Genomic DNA, 7,248 nt, shown 5'->3' with positions numbered 1-7,248 from the left:
TGTGAGGGATGGTAGCGTCATCACCCATCCACCTTGAACCAGCTCTGTGAGGGATGGTAGCGTTATCGCCCATCCACCCTGAACCAGCTCTGTGAGGGATGGTAGCGTTATCGCCCATCCACCTTGAACCAGCTCTGCGAGGAATGATAGCGTCATCGTCCATCCACCTTGAACCAGCTCTGTGAGGGATCGTAGCGTCTTCACCCATCCACCTTGAACCAGCTCTGTGAGGGATCGTAGCGTCATCGCCCATCCACCTTGAACCAGCTCTGTGAGGGATCGTAGCGTCATCACACATCCACCTTGAACCAGCTCTGCGAGGAATGATAGCGTCATCGCCCATCCACCTTGAACCAGCTCTGTGAGGGATGGTAGCGTCATCACCCATCCACCTTGAACCATCTCTGCGAGGAATGATAGCGTCATCGCCCATCCACCTTGAACCAGCTCTGTGAGGGATGGTAGCGTCATCACCCATCCACCTTGAACCATCTCTGAGAGGAATGATAGCGTCATCGCCCATCCACCTTGAACCAGCTCTGTGAGGGATGGTAGCGTTATCGCCCATCCACCCTGAACCAGCTCTGTGAGGGATGGTAGCGTCATCACCCATCCACCTTGAACCAGCTCTGAGAGGGATGGTAGCGTCATCACCCATCCATCTTGAACCAGCTCTGTGAGGAATGATAGCGTCATCGCCCATCCACCTTGAACCAGCTCTGTGAGGGATCGTAGCGTCATCACCCATCCAACATGAACCAGCTCTGTGAGGGATGGTAGCGTCATCACCCATCCACCTTGAACCAGCTCTGCGAGGAATGATAGCGTCATCGCCCATCCACCTTGAACTAGCTAGCTCTGTGAGGGATGGTAGCGTCATCACCCATCCACCTTGAACCAGCTCTGCGAGGGATGGTAGCGTCATCACCCATCCACCTTGAACCAGCTCTGTGAGGGATGGTAGCGTCATCGCCCATCCACCTTGAACTAGCTAGCTCTGTGAGGGATGGTAGCATCATCGCCCATCCACCTTGAACTAGCTAGCTCTGTGAGGGATGGTAGCGTCATCACCCATCCACCTTGAACCAGCTCTGTGAGGGATGGTAGCGTCATCGCCCATCCACCTTGAACCACCTCTGTGAGGGATCGTAGCGTCATCACCCATCCACCTTGAACCAGCTCTGTGAGGGATGGTAGCATCAGCACCCATGTTCCTTGAACCAGCTCTGTGAGGTATGGAAGCGTTATCACCCATGCCCCTTTTGAGGGCTACTAACTGACCAATACAAAGCCAGGGGAAGCGAAAGAGGTGTAGTCATTGCCATCAAACAATTACAAAACATGTCATGTTGTAATGGATTTTGAGCTCTGAATGTAAATAATATTGGTAAACAAAACCTAATGTATTTCGTCGGAAACTTCACGTTTCTTGAAATGTGTAGTAAGTTGTAAGGGTGTATATTTTTACAACATACTTTAATTTTGAAATCAAACAAGGGCGTATTTTGTTCCTTTCAGTCGCACGCGTTAAGAGCGAAGAACGTCGCCAGTTCTTGAACTGAAGGTGATACACTGTACTTGGCCGACAGCAGGGCTGGATCAATCAGTCTTAACTTGTCTCATGCTTAGCATCAAACTGAACTTTTACTGTATACACAGAGAATGCCAAAGTAACGTACAGACCTCTAATAAAGGAAGATGTTGACTTGCATCACACATGCTCTCTAGAGCAAGGGACGATAATGACGAGGAAATCTCAAAACGGAAATGACAAAAATGGACGGATTTGGTCGATTTCGTTGAGCAAGAAAATCTGAGAAAACGTTAAGGTGTTCCCGTTTTAGTAATGGGGATCTAAATTCGGCTACAACCAAATGAAAGCTAGGCAGTGATTTCACGCTGGCTAATTTCGGTGACATTTTAGCGACAATATATTGGTATTCGAAGGCCGAAAATATCTGTTGAAATTTGCCACTGAAGGTCATACCCCCGCATAGCCTATCAATAGTGTTAGATGGCATGTAATGAATTATCGAAATTGACACTGGACGTTATTAGGTTGGTGTTGGTCCCTATATCTCTCTCCGTGGGCAAACACTTTCATTTAGATACTTCAGAAACCCCAGGATGTTATATATCATTCTGGCTTAAGAGAAAATGTGAACTTTTCCACAACTTCCTTTTAACATTATTTCACGATCTTCTAAAGGTGATATTCACTAAAAACGGTCCCCACAACGACGAATCACTAATCTACCTTCAGCGGGAAATGTGGGATTAGAAGTCGTGAATTGATTTCAGTTCAAACTGCGGAATCGTGTGTGTTAACGTTGTCAAGTATATGGTATTTTCATCATTCACATAAGGTTATTTTTCAGTTTTACGTCAGACCCAATTTGTGTTACAAGCATCCAATTAACTCATGTCGATCCAGGGAGGGACAATGGAAACAGTTTTCCATTAGCAGTTATTAGTTACACGTGTTGTTTGTGACGAGAGAGAATTAATATAGGACTTGTTAATATGCTGCATCTGCCGGCCGACGTCACATGAGACACCCGATAATTTCCACAAAGCGGTACAAGTGGGGAGGGGAAGGGGGACGTTTCCTCTGGGCAAGATTTTCATAGTTGTCACATTTTCACAATTAAGCATAAAAGCTATATTTCCGATCAAATGAAGAAATATTTACATTTTATTCATGACCAAAAAAACACTTCCATCCGCCTGGCCGTTGATGCTGCGATGTACGGGCTTATTGATTTTAGAAGAAAGAGAAACTTTAATCCAACATCACCTATCAAAATAGCCCTTGCTGTTGACGCCAGTGAGGACCATTCCCGACAACCCCTCTCAGTGTCCTGGTGCTGTGGGGCAGCCAGAGATATCGACAGGCTCCTTAATGTTGAAGTATTTCGGTATGAAGTTATAAATAATTGGGCTAAATTTGGAAAACTCAGAATATTTTTCAATCACCATCAATCTCGCTGCCATATTTAGTTTTGGGCCTTTGATTTTGCGTGACTGAACAGAAGGGTGGTAGACGGTTTTATTTGTTTTCCATTACGTGAAAAAAACACTCTATCTTATCAAAGTTGACTACGCTATCGATATTGAATGATAACCATCATCTTCTTTTGAAAGCAGTTTTTGATCACTGACATCCTGTACATGTGGCGTATGTACATATGGTTCAAACTAAACATTGATAAATTAGGGAGTCGGTATTTGTGTCGGTTTTATCCGCCCGTTCAGTATTTCCGTTACATAACAGCGTATGTGGGAGGCAGCCCAAAGTGTCGCATTCGTATCAGACGTTTACCACTTTGGTGAAACCCATGACAAATGACAGACCAAGGATACTGGGATTCGAACAAACGACCTCGTGCAGCTAATAGGGGGCTTGACAAAACGGGACACAAGATACGTATCTTGAAATTTCAAGTTATAATCTTGTAATTTCAAGACAAAAAGAAAAAAAAGAAATGGCCCTTAAAGGTGTACATACATCGAGAACGTATTTGAAGCTTTTGTCATAAATATCATTAGTTTTTGTTGTAGCAAACCGGACATTTCTATAATTCAGATGTTCTCAAGAAGGAATAAGTCACGTTTAAAATGAAGCAAAAAGCAATCTGTCACTGCTGTCAAGAGTGTATTTTAAAATGAAAATATATACGATTAAGGATGATGTCGAAGGTACAGTGATACGGCATTTTATGTCTGATAACAACCCTCCTAGATACAGTAATTGTCATTCTGACGGTCGCACTGTATAAAGATCCATTACTGGAATTACATCTGGCTCCTGTTCGCCCTTCATCACCGCCCACTATTCCGCCTACCTACACAATGACCACGTCGGACCGGCGTGGATGGATACATGGCCCGTTATTGCCGATACTCGTCCCTGTGTCCAAACACTCCCCTACCCAGCGTCCAAGGCCTTAGGCACTTCTCCTTCCCACGCCGTTGTCCCAGTTTATGTCTATAGTATCGACAAGTTGGCGTCTTCAGCTGTGTGAATTATTTAACACGTAAACAATGGCATTAATGTCCGGAATGCAATTGGGGTCGTGTAACAACGCTTTGGATTGAGTGCTGGGTATTGTTGGGCCGCTTCAAACACTACGGACGCTTCGCCCGCGGATTAACACAGGGATGTCAATGCTTATGTTAGCAGGGCGGCGGATCATTGTGTCATAAGTGATTAGTCAGGGGTTGGTGTCCGACAAGGTCCCAGTACGTCAGGCAAGTGGTAAAAGGGGACTAAAGTGGGGATCAAGTTCCGTGATGGCGGATTGTGTGTCATCGTACCCCGATAGTTGCTCTCACTTTCAGTACCTAGTCTGCCGGATCCAGATCCAATTAATTTCAGGTAGTAGTGATATATTGAGTATTGGTGACTTTACTTACTATGTCGTATTAATTAATGCTTTTAACAGGGAAATGATGACTGTGGGAACATATTGTGAGTGATTGTTTGGAGATCTTGGCAGGGTGAATATGCATTGCAGAATCTCAATCCTGAAGCCTGTAGAACTCACGTCGTATGAATATATTCTGTTTCTGCTGTATTATGCATCGACATTTGCTAAGAATGATCACATACAAGTGTCATGTACGTGCACCGTTAGTCTGTATTTGGTATATTGCTGTTGGGCCGACGGCCTTGAGTTCACTAAACGATTGATTTATTCCGCCATTGAACTGACGAATTGTCAGCTCTATTTCACGTTTAAACGCACGTACAAGTTTCCATAAGTATCTCTCCTCTGTAACTTTGTTTCAGAACAGTGTGAAATACTATACTATCCTTATAAAATGGCGGTGTATGGTATGTATATTTAAATTGGCACTTCTCACTTTGTTCGTGTGAAGCTGTATGTACCCAAATCATTAATAATGATAATAATAATAATAATAAAAATTAAAAAACAACCACGCTGCACTCCATGCATAATCCTGCTCTAAGCGCTTAGACATCATTACCCCGGTCGACGGATCAGTGTGCACTCAACAATCATTCTCAGCTCCCCGAGGAGTATACAACTCAAGCTGCCACTGAGGCGATAGAAGTTTAACAACAACAATGCCATCCTATCCTGTCGGGTACCCATTCACTGCTGGGTGAACAGATGCACACTTTGAACAAAGTCACTTGGGCAGGACCGGAGCCCCGGAAGCTCTCATGAACCAAGCCTAACACGGTCACCCATCCAAGTACTCTCCGCGACCAATGTTGCCTAACTTCACCTGATTTGATTTGCCACAGGACTACGTACCGCCATTTAACCAACGACCCACAGAAAGCTCCTGGCGCATTCTGATTTCCCTTCTTTGAAAGGCATTTCGAAAATGGAGTACTAAGTAAGGGTATGATGATGAACAACTTCATTATTACAAATAGGAGCGATGTTTCGGGGTAGGTTCTAACTCCGTTCTCAAACAAGTGATGTACAGAGTATGGATGAGAGGCACATATAAAAGTATGAGGTAAGAGTTTATACAGTTATTTGTTTGTTGGAGCATGGGCATCAGTCCACGCGATGCATCAACCAAGTCAGCGAGCCTGACCACCGATCCCGTTTGTCGCCTCTCACCACAAGCATAGTCGCCTTTTGCGGCAAGCATTGGTTGCTGAAGACCTATTCTACCCCGAGATCTTCACTGGTCACCACGCAATTTGGATAAGATGACATGTATCAACCAAGTCAGCGAGCCTGACCACCTGATCCGGTTAGTCGCCTCACCACAAGTATAGTCGCCTTTTACGGCTAGAATGGGTTACTGAAGACCTATTCTACCCCTGATCTTCACAGGTCTTACAGTTGAACAAATTGGGAGGGGGTGACTTTGGAGAGGAGAATGTCATGTACACAAAGCCGATGAAGATCCAAACAGGTCAAGCCAGTAGTATAAAAAAGACGATTAACACTGGTGAAGTCAGAGGATTGAGGCTGATTAAATACGTTGACGGGATGATGGTATGTCATAGCCAGGCTCACGTTTGGTTGGTGGGTGGAGTCTTTTTATGCGGATTGCTACTGTGAATTGTCTGATTTTGAAGTTTGTGATGTTGGTTGTAAGGGCTTTGATTTGGTCCCACTGGATGCTGTGGCTGGTGACGCTACCCTTCGGTTTGAAGATGTTTCCCTGTATCACAGAAGCTTAGACGTTAATCTATCTCACTTTGGCACCAAGAAATGGTTTTCGCGCATTAAACCAGTGTGGGCACAAGCGGGTCAAACGAACGCTTTAACCACAGGGCTATCCCACCGCCCCACATATAAAGCAGTAGTGTTTAAATAACATGTGATCATCCAGCTTCCCGAGGCAAGGGAGTTAACTGACTGTAAAAGTCTAGTTTCCATCCTTGTCGAACTTGGCTGGAATTCCGGAGTTGGACAAACGAGGCTGGACTAACGAGTCTATGCACAGTCCAATCGTGTTACGAACAAGACATTACGTTCGTAAACAACATGGATTTCAACGTGCAGGTTCGACTGCGGAATTTGCAAAGAATGTGTACTGTCAACTGGACGTCGACAGATCTTTTCCTGTTTTTAATCAAGGTGCTCAAGTGATTTGATGCACTCCGCAGGGTAAGGCCCGTTGTATTACAGTGGGTGAGTATGGGTTTACGCAATTATCCAGCAATAACACGGCGGGGGACACCAGGAATGGGCTTCACACATTGTGGTCACACATGTGGGGAATCGAACCCGGGTCTTCGGCGCGACGTGCGAACGCCTAAATCACGAGGGTACCCCGCCGCCCCCGTTATATTGCAATAAAATAGATCTTGATTAACGATCAAATCTTCTTGACGGGCACTGGTGGCCCAGTCGTCTCAGGCATCGCGATTCGCTGTGCAGAGTTGCGAACCTTGGGCATACCCGTGCTCGTGGGTTTCACCGAAGTGGTAACCGTCTGAGACATGCATCACTTCGCGCTTTCCTCCCAGATTAAGCTGACACGCCACGATATAACTGGAATGCTGTTAAAAGCGGCGTTAAACCCGACTCACTCACTCACTCTTGACGGGCGCCGCCATTTTGTTTGAAGCACATGCAAGTGATATGAGAGACGGAATCTGATTGGTCAACAGGTGGGAGATAGAAGGGACATAACTCGTAATAGCCATTGGTGGCGCTACGATCGAGTCTGGACATTCCAGACGCCCTTGCCTCGGGAAGATGTGTATAAAGCTTAACTGATTGCCTGTAAGTCAAACGGCAAAGTAAC

The sequence above is a fragment of the Haliotis cracherodii genome, unplaced genomic scaffold (assembly GCF_022045235.1).
Source record: "Haliotis cracherodii isolate W230 unplaced genomic scaffold, xgHalCrac1.p SCAF_2, whole genome shotgun sequence".
NCBI classification, from domain to species: Eukaryota; Metazoa; Mollusca; class Gastropoda; order Lepetellida; family Haliotidae; genus Haliotis; species Haliotis cracherodii.
The sequence above is the reverse complement of the archived record's forward strand: the minus strand, read 5'-3'. Positions refer to the sequence as shown.